This window comes from Elgaria multicarinata, chromosome 5 (genome assembly GCF_023053635.1).
Source record: "Elgaria multicarinata webbii isolate HBS135686 ecotype San Diego chromosome 5, rElgMul1.1.pri, whole genome shotgun sequence".
Classification (NCBI taxonomy): domain Eukaryota; kingdom Metazoa; phylum Chordata; class Lepidosauria; order Squamata; family Anguidae; genus Elgaria; species Elgaria multicarinata.
Window position 1 is genome coordinate 56,122,180 of NC_086175.1, and position 13,650 is coordinate 56,135,829.

The 13,650-nt window shown below is 43.2% G+C and overlaps 1 long non-coding RNA gene across 1 annotated transcript; it reads right to left on the reverse strand.

Annotated features, from left to right (window-relative positions):
• Positions 1 to 4,985: 4,985 nt before the first annotated feature.
• Positions 4,986 to 11,805, reverse strand: LOC134398838 (uncharacterized). The gene is made up of 3 exons (XR_010025461.1): positions 10,757 to 11,805; positions 8,015 to 8,161; positions 4,986 to 5,055 (listed from the first exon to the last, which is right to left on the reverse strand). It is a non-coding gene; the product is annotated as an uncharacterized LOC134398838 (long non-coding RNA).
• Between the last annotated feature and the right edge of the window lie 1,845 nt (positions 11,806 to 13,650).

The window sequence follows — 13,650 nt, forward strand, 5'->3', positions numbered from 1 at the left end:
AACTCAACGTGTGCCAAATATCTGAGAAAAGAGAAAGGACCTTGCCCTGGCGCTGAAAGATATCAATGTTAGTGCCAGGCAGGCCTCATTGAGGAGATCATTCCATAATTGGTGGGAGGGTACGTCAGTGTCTTGGTGCTCCCGTACCACCTCTTTACCTATCTGGGGCTGCAATTCCTTCCCTTTTTTATTTGATCTATTCTCACCCAACCCAGTCCGAGCACAGTCTTCCGTATGGGAGAAGACTGAGGCAAACAGTCTTCTCCCACCATTGAATACAAACTCTGTGCAAGGTGCAGCAGCTGTTTTGCACAGCCGTTGTGCTAGGACTGTCCAGGTCCTCACAGTTATGGCCTTACTGCCCACTCCAAGATGAACGGAATGCCGCTGTGAAGAACCTCGGCAGGGGGCCTTCTCTGTGGTGGCCCCCACCCTCTGGAGGACCCTCCCTCATGTGATTCGGGAGGCGGAAAACATAATATCTTTTAAACGCCTCCTGAAGACATACCTTTTTACACAGGCTTTCCATGGCCTTTAATGTAGCTGGTTTTATATTGCCTTTTAAACTTTTTAATGTTTTAAATTTATACTTCTTGTATTTTATGGATTTTTATTGTCCACTGCCCAGAGAGCTTAGGCTGATGGGCAGTTTTAGAATGTAATAAATAAATAAATTTAGCATAGCCATCATGCACCGGAGTTCATGTGAGCTCATTGCTGTGAAAAAGGATAGGGGGAGTATCTTATCGTCCAGCTAATGCAAAGCCATTATAAATCTCTCTGGGGGGTTTCGGCAAGTGTCGTAGCACATTCACAACCTTATATTACACACGAGCAGAAGTTGGCGGGGCCTTAGCAATTTACTTGCTGATAAATACTAATGGCTTCCTGCTTTTTCCAAACAACTTCAAGTATAATTGCCACCTTCCTTGCAAGCGGAGAGTGGCTTCGAAACATTTAGGGAATGAATCATTCAATTACGGATTCAGCTGAATGTGCTGTGAACACAATGATAATTTTGTCTATATCTGTAAATAATATATTACACTAGTGTAATGGTCTCGTCTTCTCTAAATTGATTGTTTAGGAAGTTGCTATGCAATTACAAGATAATTTATTGCAAAAATTACTCCTCAGGGGCTAGAGACTCCAATTTCCTCCGTTGCAATCCAGTCTCTCTGCATAGTAATCTGGGTTTTTCTTCCATCCACCTGAATTAGATGAAAAATAGAATAGAGTCAATATGTAGAAACCTTACTTCAGATCCATAGACAACTTAACTCAGCGGTTTTAGGTAAATGATTTTACATATCCTTCTGCTACCACCACAACTGTCTTCCTACTGCTATGGTCGCCGCTGCTGCTACTGCTTCTCCAAAACCACTAGCTCCACTGTCTGCTTTCTTTCCTTTTTCATCTTCCTTCAATGCTATCATTTGAAGCTATAAATGGACCAGGTCATCTTAAGGCTCACCTATGTCCATGTGAGCTTGCCTATCAGCTGAGGTCATCAAAGAAGGCCATTTTATGGGTCACCATGCTCTACATGTGCAGGGTGTCTTCTTCACACACACACACACACACACACACACCCGCCGATCTTTTCCTGCTTAAGTCTGCATGTCAAGAGTTGCCCCAAGCTTACTGATAATTCCTTCTTGTTCTCTGTAGCTCTGTTCTGGCTACATGGCCATCATAACTCAGCCATTCAGTTCACCATCTTTTATATGAATACGGTACTGTAAAGCTTATTGGTAGTGCTGGGATGAATCCTGCCCCCTATTTTCGGTAGCCCGTTCTCTCCCTGTGAAAGAGGCATTGTTTTTTCCTGCCTCTTTCACAGGGAGGGTGGAATTTCAGACAATTTTTCTCCTTGGGGTGGGGGCACAGCATTTTCACATACCTTTGAAATGTGCAGCTGGTTGTTGAGGAGTTTTCTTTCTAATTTTTTTTTTAAAAAACCCACCCCCAGCACTTAGAGGAACCCTGTAGTTCTTCCTGTATGCCTATTAGAAACCATGGGACCTTGCTCTCTCCATTAGGCATTCAAGAAGAACTGGGCTCTTGCAAGTGCCGGGGGTGTTTTAAAAATAATAATAGAAAGAAGACCCCTCAACAACTGCCTACACTTAAAAAGGTATGTGGAAACCCTGTCCCCCTCCCCAAGAAGGAATTTCTTCAAAACTCCCAACCTCTATTGCCACAATTTTTGTTCTTCCCCCATCCCTCATGAAATGTCAAAAATGTCACCTTTCTAGTGATTGGCAATCCAGAGGTCCTGCTCCTTGGGGGCTGTGCAGCTTTTGAGTCAGGATATGGTTTGCCTTTGGGGACCTTCTTGTCTGATCTACTCGGAGCTGTGCAGCCTCGAGTGGAGATGACGCAGGTCGGTCTCACCAAAAACTCATATGTGGTTGAAAAGGGGGGCTGGGTCACCAGACCCCTGTGTTCAACTGAGTGGCTCACCCTGTTGGGCAGGCTAGTAACCTGAAGACAAACGAGCTAGTTTCCCGCATGTTCATGCACAGATCCATGGAGAGGAGAATTTCCCTGTTAAATAAAGAGGCCATAGTTTATCCCAAGCTCTGGTGTCGGTGTTTTATTTCTAGTACTTCCTTCTTCACTCGCAAAAAACTATGGCCACCAGCATGGACAGCTCTAAAGGGGATTAGGCAGTTTCACTGAGAATAAGGCTATCATTGGCTACTTGTCCTGATGGCTATATGCTACGCCCAGTAGTAGAGGCAGGAGTATGCCTCTTTATTCCAATTGTTGGGAACTTTGGTTGCCCTTTTCTGCACCTTCTCCAGCCATACAAAATCTCTTTTTCAGGTATGGTGACCAGAATGGTTAATCCGTTGTAGGCATAGGCAAGGATCCTTCTGTGCTGTCCGCTAAAGGCGTGTCTCGTGCTATTACAACCAGAATCACAGGCCTGGAATGTCATCAGGTAGGAAAGCTACCCTTTAACCTGTCACATAATGAGCTGTCCCTCCAGCAATTGAATCAATAAGGCAAATTAAGTACAATATCACAACTCAATATATAATTATGAGTATCGAGTCAAATCGTTCTCTTGCAGTTATCAAATACAGAATTGGCAAATAGGTCAGGAAATAGGCCAAGTGGTTCTGATAGCCTCTTGTTATCCTACAAAAGCATTTTCAGTTCTCAGAGTTGACAAAATACCAATGCTAGGCATTATATTTCTACACACACACGCACACACACACACACATACACACACCACCACCACCACCACCACCAGAGGGCTAGACGTTTTGATCAGAAAGCCCTGCACCTGAAGCTCTACATTTATCTATTCAGTTAGCTTTAAGCACTTTCATTTCACTCAACTATCTAACAGATGATTGGTGTGGCTTACAAGAACGTTTCTTTAACATTTGTTAAATGTTTATTTAACATTTTGGTAAGCCACTCTGTTTATCTGGTAGATATAAAAAGTGGAGTAAAAATGTTTAGAATTAAATAAATATATAGTTTATTTAAGTGCCATGTAATATAAAACAATACACACCACTTCAGTGAGAGAAGCCAAAGGCCTGTTAAAATAAAACCTTCACTGTACTATAGCCAAAGCAATCCAAAGGCTTCCTACTGATGGCATAGCAGAGGTTCTGATGTTGAAGGGCTCTGAGCCTCAAGTGCACAGAGCTCTGGCTAATTCAACTTGTCCCAGAAGTCCCTTTTTCTAGCCTCTTGCAAAATTGAACTACGGTGACAGTGTAACTTGCAGAATGCCACTTAGGTAAAGCAATTGGGACCAGCTTTCTCCCCCTCTTCAATGTACAACTCTACAGACACTCAGGTTTAAGGAGTGCCGGTGGCAAAGTTACGTATTAGTCATTGCCAAAAACATTAAAATTGTGGCATAGTCACGCTCACTCCCATAATGTTTAACAATAATTACCCCATGATATGATAGTGTTGCACAAGTTTCTCCAGCTGTTCCAACAACAGGCAGAGATTTGGATCAGGGATGGGGACATTCTCAATGTGATGACATCTCATCATGGGGTAATTTTCCCTTGATATTATAGGAGAGAGCCCTGGATGTTATTTTGGACAGGACTCACATGGCACACATACCTTAGCCCCGCTCACTGGTTTCGGGCATGGAGTACCTGAATGGAGCTTGCTGCTACTCAGGTCTGAAATGGAGCTCCTAGTACTTGCTATGGCTTGAGTTAATGACAGCACCATGTCTCACTCAAGACACACAGGGCACCTCCAGGCGGAGGACTCCTAGCACTACCGATCAAAAGACGTTTTATAGCTAGTCTGTTTCCCCCCTGCTTAATGGATTTTTTTGTGGAACGAAAAAGAAGCAGTGGGGAAACAAGGAGTGCTTATAAGTAGTAGACAAAGATGAAGCCTGGGCCACCCATCAAATTCCGTGAATGAGGCAAGGCCAGGGACAGACAGATCTGACAGTTTGAATTTCTTTTATGTTTCTCATTTTTCCATGCTTAAGTTCGGTTTCTCCTGAACTTTGAGCATTTAAAAAACAAACATGGAACTCCGTAAGTATTTTTGTGCACATTTCTCGTAATTAATGCATTTTTGAATGCATTTTTGTCTAATTTGGATATTTTTGCAAGAGATTTTCCTAACGTAATGGATTTTTGAATATTACTTTCCCCGATATAAACATTTTGGTACAGATTTTGTGATTGGAGAACTCCATTGCAAAATTCAGAAAAGTGCAAATTTTAAAACGATAACTGGGTTTGGATTCACATAGTGGATCAAAAGTGTGAAATTAGATAAGCTTGCATTAAAGTGCAAACTTCTCCCCTATCCCTTGGCAGGACAATTGCACAATAAAAGCCTCACCCGGAAGCACCCAAGTGATGGCAGGATAATATTTGTGCCACGCAATCACCTGAGAAATCAGTAGAACTCGGAATGATGAACAAAGTTTGAATCTACCAAGCTGTCTCAGGAACATATTCAGCGGACATGTAGAAGCACAATTATTAAGCAATGTGAAAGAAAAATCTGAAGCTTGCTGTCTTTTAAAGCATGTGTGCCCTGAAATTACAGGAAAAGATTGTCAGAAATTTGCTGTCACACAATACTTTGCTTAATCCAATGCTGAGATGAAAGCCAGGCTGTCAGAATTTTCTTTGGATCCCAAGATAAATTAACTTAAGGAAGTTCCCAGAAATAAGGTCTCCCCTTCCCTTCTGCACTACAGTCTCTCTAGTCAGCGGTCTTCAACAGGTGCATTGCGACCCAAAAGTGAGTTGCAAGATCACTCCAGATGGGTCGTGGCAAAGCTATTGCTGCCATGTAAAATTGTGAAAGTGGGTCCCATGTTGCATGTTGCAAGAGGTGAGTCTTGGGTCTGGACCAGTTAAAGACCACTGCTTTAGATGGTTCAGAAGAGCCCTCCTAAACAATGTGGAATGCCTGTGGAAGGGTACAGGGGATAAGGAAAGGACGAGAAACTTACCTTTCACAAACTTCTTTAGGTGAACTTATCTCAGGATCCAAGCCATCATATCAGGGATGGGGAACATATGGGCCTCCAGATCTTGTTGGTCCACAACACCCTTTATCCCTTACTATAGGCTATGTGCTCTAGGGATGATGGGAGTTGCAGTCCAACACTATCTGGATGGTCACACATTTCCCCACACCTGCATTATATTGATACGTTGTATATATAACCCCCATATCATGGTGGTTTGTGTGTGTGAAAGGAATGGCTCTCTATAGCAAGGGATGCCAATGCTCAGAGACATATTTTATTCAGCCAGTGGATTCCCTTTTAGTAGAGTCCAGGCTAGGTATTGCTCCGCTGCACTATCCCTACATACAGCACTATACTTCCTTCCAATATGTGTGAAAGGCAGCCATTCGTTTTTGTAAGAATCAATCTGATGACACTACTAGGACAAAAGTGGCTCTTGGTGACCCTAGCCACAATTATATGTAATCACAGCTAAAAAATACACAGGGCATGTCTACACCAGCCATTTATCCTGGGATCCTCCCAGGATCCTCCCTGTGCATCCAAATGACACACACGGGATCCCAGGAGCAGGCAGGGACAATCCCTCCATCTTCCTGGGATAATCTTTAGGTGTAGAAAGGGCCACAGCTGCACAGCCTAACATGTAAGGGCTTAAGTCAGGGGTGTTGAACTGCTTTCATGGGCCAAATTACATTTCAGAGAAGCTCTCAGGGGTCGCATTCTAGTGGTGGGCAAGGCTGAGGAGAAAGTGGATGGGGCCAAAGGCAAAGTGAACAGGTCTGAAGGCAAAGTGAGAGGGGCCAAAGTTCTAAAAATACCAGTATATTGTAGATTAAAGATGTAAGTGCGAGTAACTAACTAATCCTTAGGAGAGGCATTTTAACCATTTAGAAGGGATGGTGGAACAACACAAAGGCCAGGAAATCACAAAATGGTTGTCAATGGGGGGGGGAGGGGAGGCCAGGGTAAGGGGAGGGGCCCTTTGGAGAACCCCAGAGGCCAGATAGGTACCGCAGGAGGGCCTGAGCTTCTGCACTCCTCACAAGCGTTCAGGAAGCACAGGGCTGCGCACACAGCTGTCCCCCGTCTTTTCCATCCTGACTTTCCCTCGTTGATCTTGAATGTGAGGGAAAGCCTCCCCCCAACCCCCAACCCTGATCTCTCTGTGTTCCCAATGGGGGGGGGGAAGATTCTAAGCTTCTTCAGCTGAACACGCAGAGAAGCCCCTTTCATACTTTCCAGATCGACACTGGAAGGTCCGGGCGTTGGAGGAGGGGCAGGGCAGCATGGGCGTCCCTGCTCTCCTGACACACTGAAGCCCTCCCTCCAAACCAATGGGTTAGGGCTGAATGCCTGCATAGGGCTAATATGTCTTTTTCTTCTCAACTTCTACCCAAATCTTTCTGTTTGTTTAACAGTCAGTGGAGGCTGGTGGCTCTGATGTTGGTGGGGCTGTAAATCCATTCTGGGTTTCAGTCAGAAGCAGCCAGAACTCTAAAGGAACTGTCCAAAGTGCTGAACCCTATCCCCAAAGTAGATGCAGCACCTTGGGGAGCTACTTTACATTTCTGGCTGCTTCTGACTGAAACCTGGAAGGGATTCACAGCCCCACCAATGTCAGAGCCACCAGCCCCCAACGGTAAATGCTAACTTACAAGTTAAGAGTCCATCCTCCCAAACTATTGCCAAGCAAAATGTCAAATTGTGTTAGTACCGTAGGAATCCTTCAAGGCTTAATCATATTTCCTTTCAGATGCAGACTTGCCAAGGCATTTGCATAGTGAGAGAGAAGATTTGCTGGGTCTTTCTCTCTGCCCACCTTGAATTACAAAAGAATTTGTCATAATGATTTTTAAATGAACTTGCAAAGGACTAAGCGATGGCATGGAAGTGCACTTTATCTTGCTCAGGTGCATGCAGTATTCATGAGGTGCCAATGTGAATTTTGATTAGATGGCATTTGGCTTTCCTAAGATTTGCTGAGATTTAGATTTCTAAATAGTGATATGCAGCATCGGAATGCAATATGTGCACAGTGTGCGTGTCAGTCCAGTGTTTGTAATAACCCAACTCATGTCATAATTGGCACGTAGTATTCAAGTGTCTATTGTATTATAAAAAAGCAAGTTCACATTCTTGCCTTTCCAAGTGACTTGTCAGCTGTATACTTTAGAGGTGAATACAGGGAACTGCAAACGGGTCAGACTGTAAGAAATATGTAGATCCACAGAGATGAAAGACATCGCATTTCGCATAAATGGATCGTTTGTAATGATTTCCTAGCTCTGACCCATGATTCACACATTTGAAGAATGCAGAAACTTCCGTCCAAAATGAACCTGCCCACCAGATTGAGTTTATGGGAAAGGGTTAGGTGGGCAGGCCCAAGTCATGTTTGTGCCTGAGGCAAAGGGCAAGATGGCGACCCTCCGTTTCATGTACAGAAGGGAACCAGACTAACAGCTGGGTCTTATTTCAACACTGGTCACAGGACAGTGGCCTCTATCTCACCTGAGGAAGGGAGGCTAGCTTAGGAGCTGCAAGGCAGGCCACACGGAACTCACAGTTTCGCCCTCCAAGACCTCACCACTGCTCCATATTCCCTAGCATCTGCCACTTGAACTGGCTGCTTTACTCTGTGTAATGGTAGGGCCGGCCCTGCAAGAAGATAAGAGCCGTGCTGAAGAAGACAAAAGGCCTGTCCAATTCAGCGGCATCCTGCTTCCCACAGTGGCCAATTAGATGCCTCGGGGGAGGCCACGAAGAAGGCTTGAAAGCAATGGCTCTCTACTCTACAGCCACTTCTCCTCATCAACTGGAACTGAGAACCACACAGCCTCTGAACAGAGAACCAAGCAAGCTATGCATTCTATGAAACACTATAAAATTACAACAAAAAGGAATACAAGTTTGAAGAAAAGAGTCCTCAACATTCTCAATAATGTTCTTCTTTCATGTAAAGATTTTCTTTCTTGTGTGTGTGTATTTTTCAAAGTCTACCCTCTGCCATTTCACGTAGCTGGTTCTGTTCTTTCCCTCCCCTGATGAATTTGTCTCGCTTGCACTGGGTTTTTAGAAGAGGTTCAGTCTGTCTGGTATGATTTGAAATTGAATGATAAAACATACAACACTGAATGTCAAGATGGGATATTCTTGGCTAATAAAGAAGAAAGGAATTCTTTACCTTGTTAATCAAAACAAAAAGAAAGCCACTCAGGCTTCAATCCTATACCCAGTTACCTTGGAGTAAGCCCCATTGAACTCATTGGGACTTACTTTTGAGCAGGCCTGTAGAGGATTGCATTGTTCTCGGTGTACTCTGGGAAGAGTTTTGTCTCTATGTCCTGAACGTGAGACACAAGCTTTCACTTCCTCGCTGGTATTTTTCCACTAACATTCTGAACTCTAAGAAGTCCATTTGCTGATCATTTTAGCAGAAAAGCTTACATTACCACTTCTGAAGGGATTTTGTTTACTTTGAATACAATGTGGGTTGATGCAAGGAGGAGTGAGCTTGGACCAAAGCTAGTAGAAGATTGTCACCTTGTGGCTGTTTGGGGAAATGTACCCTGGGAAATTGTGTGTGTGTGGAAGCAGGACTGTCAGATGTCTCCTCTGTAAATGGCTCTTTACTTACATTTTAATGCATACGTCAGAATTAAGACAGGGCTGCCAATTCTGTTTACTTGTGCTTCCATCCTTTCAGTGCAATCCAGTTAAATTCTGACTTTGTGAGCCTTCCAATCTATCAAGCATTGGCCCAGCTATATTCCATAGTACAGATCCACGAGGTGCTCGCCAAGAAATGAGGAAGAGGGATAGATACCACCAAAGCACTGGCCATACCCCAGTCTAGATACTGATTGCCAGGGTTTTGGGGAGTGGCAAATGCTGCACCATTTCTTCCACCGAGCAATGCTCAGTAGGAAGGGTCAGATGGCTCCCTGTACTATATCCCCCCTGTAACAAAAAGAAAGGGGCTCTGTAAATGCGGCAGGCTGTTACCATAAATGAGGATCCCTCGACAGGGTCTCTTTCCACATGTGCAAGTTGTGCTCTTAAAGGAGAAAGAAGACGCAACAGCAACAACAAGACCTACAACGAAAAGGTGTTGTGGGAAGTACTCTAGTTCAGGGTCTTAGCCAGCCAGCCATACTCACTCCAGGTTTCTCCATTCCATTCCCCACCCACCAGTTTTCTCCCTTCCAAACACACACACACACACACACACACACACACACACACACACACACACACACGACACACTCAGCATTCCGCTTCTCACTGAGCATGCTCAGTCCTCATTGGGCTCTTTTTGTGGGGAGGGAGTGCCTCCTTCCTCCCCTGTAAATATTTTCTGTATTCATGCAAGGTTTAGGGTCCCCCAGGGCATGCTGATATTTCCTTCTTGTTTTCCCGTTTTTGTGTTAATCCTGTTAATCCTCATTCATCTGAGTTCACTATTACAGACGATGGCAACAACAGACCTGAGGGTCCCCCTTCCCCCCTTTACAGGCGCACCAGAGGCAAATGGCCCCAGTATCTCCTGCTGATCAATGCTGATTTCAAATCCAGTGACAAACATGTAGCACAATGCAAATCCTTCCATAATTTTCCACTTGCAGGTTTGAGCAGAATTCCTGTTAATCAACAATTGATGAGAAATCATGCATAGATTTTAATACCCATCTCGGGATAGATTTAAAGCGCTGTTGCTGATGTGATGAAGATTAAAATCTAAAGACTAGAACCTTGAAGCAAGATGGCTGTGTATCTGGGGTGGGTGGGTGCGCCAGCCACTAGGTTTGGTTTGGACCCCAATTTAGTGATTCAGAAAATAACCCCATTCACCTCAGACTGATCTGGAGTCTGCCCAATTTGATCCAGGGACCAAATACAAATCTCAGTTTAGAAAATTAACGCTTTGTGCCACCCATGGGCTATCACTGCAAATTCACAATTGACTTTTTGCTGTTTGGAAGAATTGGATGAAATTTGGAGGCATAGTTAACCCCTTGTGAGGGGATAAAACCTGCCAATAAGGCGCAGGGCTGGGTGGGTTGTGTTACACACCTTTACTTTTTATTTTGCTCAAATCTAAAATATGTAGGACTAAGGTGAGTTGAGGTAAGGCTTCTATCTTACAATATCTTGCAGTTCTAGCCAGGTGAATATTAAGGATTCACATCGCCACTTCTATTTTTGTAATGAATACTTTTCAGAACTGAGAGTTGACATTTGGTAATCCATTACCCTTTTCTTTTCATGATCTGTGAGTTTTGACTGCAGATAATTCCTATGCCATTGTCTTAAATGTTCACTGAGTTCTTCATCTATGTGCCAGAACAAATTTGTCATATTCTCTCAGTCCTGGTTTCTCTGTGCACCGACTATAAGTTTCATCAGTAGGAACTCAGGTCTGCTTCTGTCAAAATCAATAGAAAAGCATCAATTGATTTCTATTTAAAAGAGTATGGAGTCATGTTGAATATACTGGTGTTTGTTTAAAACAGGAATTTTTGCCCTACCTAAAATTTCCTTTTCTTCCTGATGGACATAGATAGTCTCCTTACTAGGTTTATCCCTTCCTCTCATCACAAACAGGATCCTTCTCCAATTAAGCCTTCCTCTGAGAGTTGGGCCTCCCCTACTCCCCAGGCCTGAGTGGAGTAGTAGACCACCATGCGTATTCTTCAACATAACTGAGTAGGATAGAAGCCAGATTAACCACAACATGTAACTACAAACCAAGGAAGAGGACAGAACAGAGGGACATCCTCAGGTAACCCTGTCCAATCCTATCTCTAAATGAGACAACAAAGAGAAATGGTACTGAGTTACATCCACTAGGAAGATCAGAAAATGTACAAGTAATGCATGAACTCTCTTTCCTTGCTCTGCTGGACAGAAGGAAGTCTTCACATTGAGATGTAAACGATCTCCCCTTTTTCTTAATGAGGAATGTCTAGTATTTTCCTGAATGCTTTGTATTTATAGTGTGTAATTGCATAATTCTGCTACACCACAGTGCCCTCTAGTGGTTGTAAAATGAAACATATAGAAAAGCAGAGAAAGAAAGAAAAATACGTGTAAAGGTGTCGATCTTAATCTCATAAAGAATCCGGAAGCAGAAGCCCCAGTAAAGTTGCAGCATAAATGCCTCATGTAGAAATGCCCTGAGAGTATACTGAGAGAAAAGTAGATGTGTAGTCTAATATGTCCAAGGCCTGCTTTCAATACATTGAGTCATGTTCCCTATGATAAATTCATTTCCTCAAAGGTTTTTTTGAGGTGTTTTTTTCTTTTCTTTTTAATAACCCCTGTGATCTCTGAAATAGATTAGTTGGAACATCTTGCACAGCAGGGTCCAGTGTATTTTGGCAAGTGTGCCGTAAGTCAAATCTAGAATGAGGTAGCACAACTCTAAAGCACAGTGCAGTACATACACATAGAATCATAAAATCATAGAATAGTAGAGTTGGAAGGGGCTTATAAAGCCATCGAGTCCAACCCCCTGCTCAATGCAGGAAACCACCCTAAAGCTACTGTGTACTTTGGAGTGGTTTTGCCACTAGTCTAGTGAGTTGAGAAGCAAGTGGCAGTACAACGCAGGAGAAGAAAGCTCATAACCCAGTTGTGGTTTCTAACCAGAGACACTGCAAACATCTGCTGGTCACCCATGCAGAGCCTGTGGAAAGATCTGATTCATTTACTTATAAAACAATCTCAGTCACTTCCTATTTCAGAAGAGAATATAAAACTGGAACCCTACTTAGGGTGACCATATGAAAAGGAGGACAGGGCTCCTGCATATTTAACAGTTGTATAAAAAAGGAAATTTCACCAGGTGTTATTTGTATGCATGAAGGACCTGGTGACAGTTAAAGCTGCAGGAGCTATACTAGAGTGACCAGATACAAAAGAGGGCAGAGCTCCTGCAGCTTTATCTGTTATGATGAAGAGGGGATTTCACCAGGTGCTGCATGCATACAAATGACACCTGCTGAAATTCCCTTTTCTTTGCAACTGTTAAAGACAGAGGAGTCCTGTCCTCCTTTTCATATGCTCACCCTTAACCCCACTCTAATATTCCCTTGCTTCCTCGTCACAACACTGTTAATATTTGCACACTTCTTCGTTTACATCTATGGATCTATTTCTTCTCTTTTGCCTTCTTGACTGCCTCACCACCAGAGAAGGAAAATTGAAATGGTGAAGCTATTGTCTGAACACTCCAGCCAGTCTTCCAATTTAGCATTGCAAAAAAATAATTTGCACCATTTCCAGTGAAGCATTAAATCTGGATCGGGCCCCACAATACAATGCTCAGGTGACCCAGTCAATGTTCCATTTGCGGTGACAAAAAATAGTCATTACAGGTGCATAAGAACCCCCCAAATTGATTGTGCAAATTAGCCCTTGACTATCTGTCAATAAAGAACGAACCTTGAAATGTTCAGAGAACTCATTCATTTGCGCATTTGCAACATGTCAGTCCTATTGACCTTGAAGGCTTTCCCTTCATGGCTTTGTCATGCCACTGGAAGAGAATCCAGTCAAAAGATACCATGTGCAATTGACACTTACAGAATTAAATACCCTTTATCAATTTCCTAGGTAATGATTGCTCAGTGACATGCCACACCAAACCAGGCAACATCAATTACAACATCGTTCCATTCGCTACCCTGCCAGTTTGATGTCCATAACTTAATCTGAAAGACAGCACAGCAGCCTTCAAATACGGCACAAGCAAATATCATTTTCTCAAAATGTCATAATAAAAATGACCCGAGAATATATGTGGCCAGAGCCTTCGGTGAGCTGGCAACCTAATTCTAACAAAGGTACTCCAATCCAGATCCAAAGATAAAAAATGGAGCTGGGTTTAGTTTGGGATTGCAAATAAATAGAAATTTCTGGAAGCAACATGTTTTATTATTTGGATGGACAACCCCCACCCCCTTGCTGGTGAACATAAAAAGTTCAGTTAAAAGATATATCATTATCATCAAAGCACCTTTCAGAACTATCTCTGAAATCAGGTCAGCAGTACATTTTGGCCAGTATACAATATCTCTCCAAGTAATACCCAGCTCTCGTGAAATAGTAGAGAATGGGGCTGGACTTGCTGCAATTGAAATGTC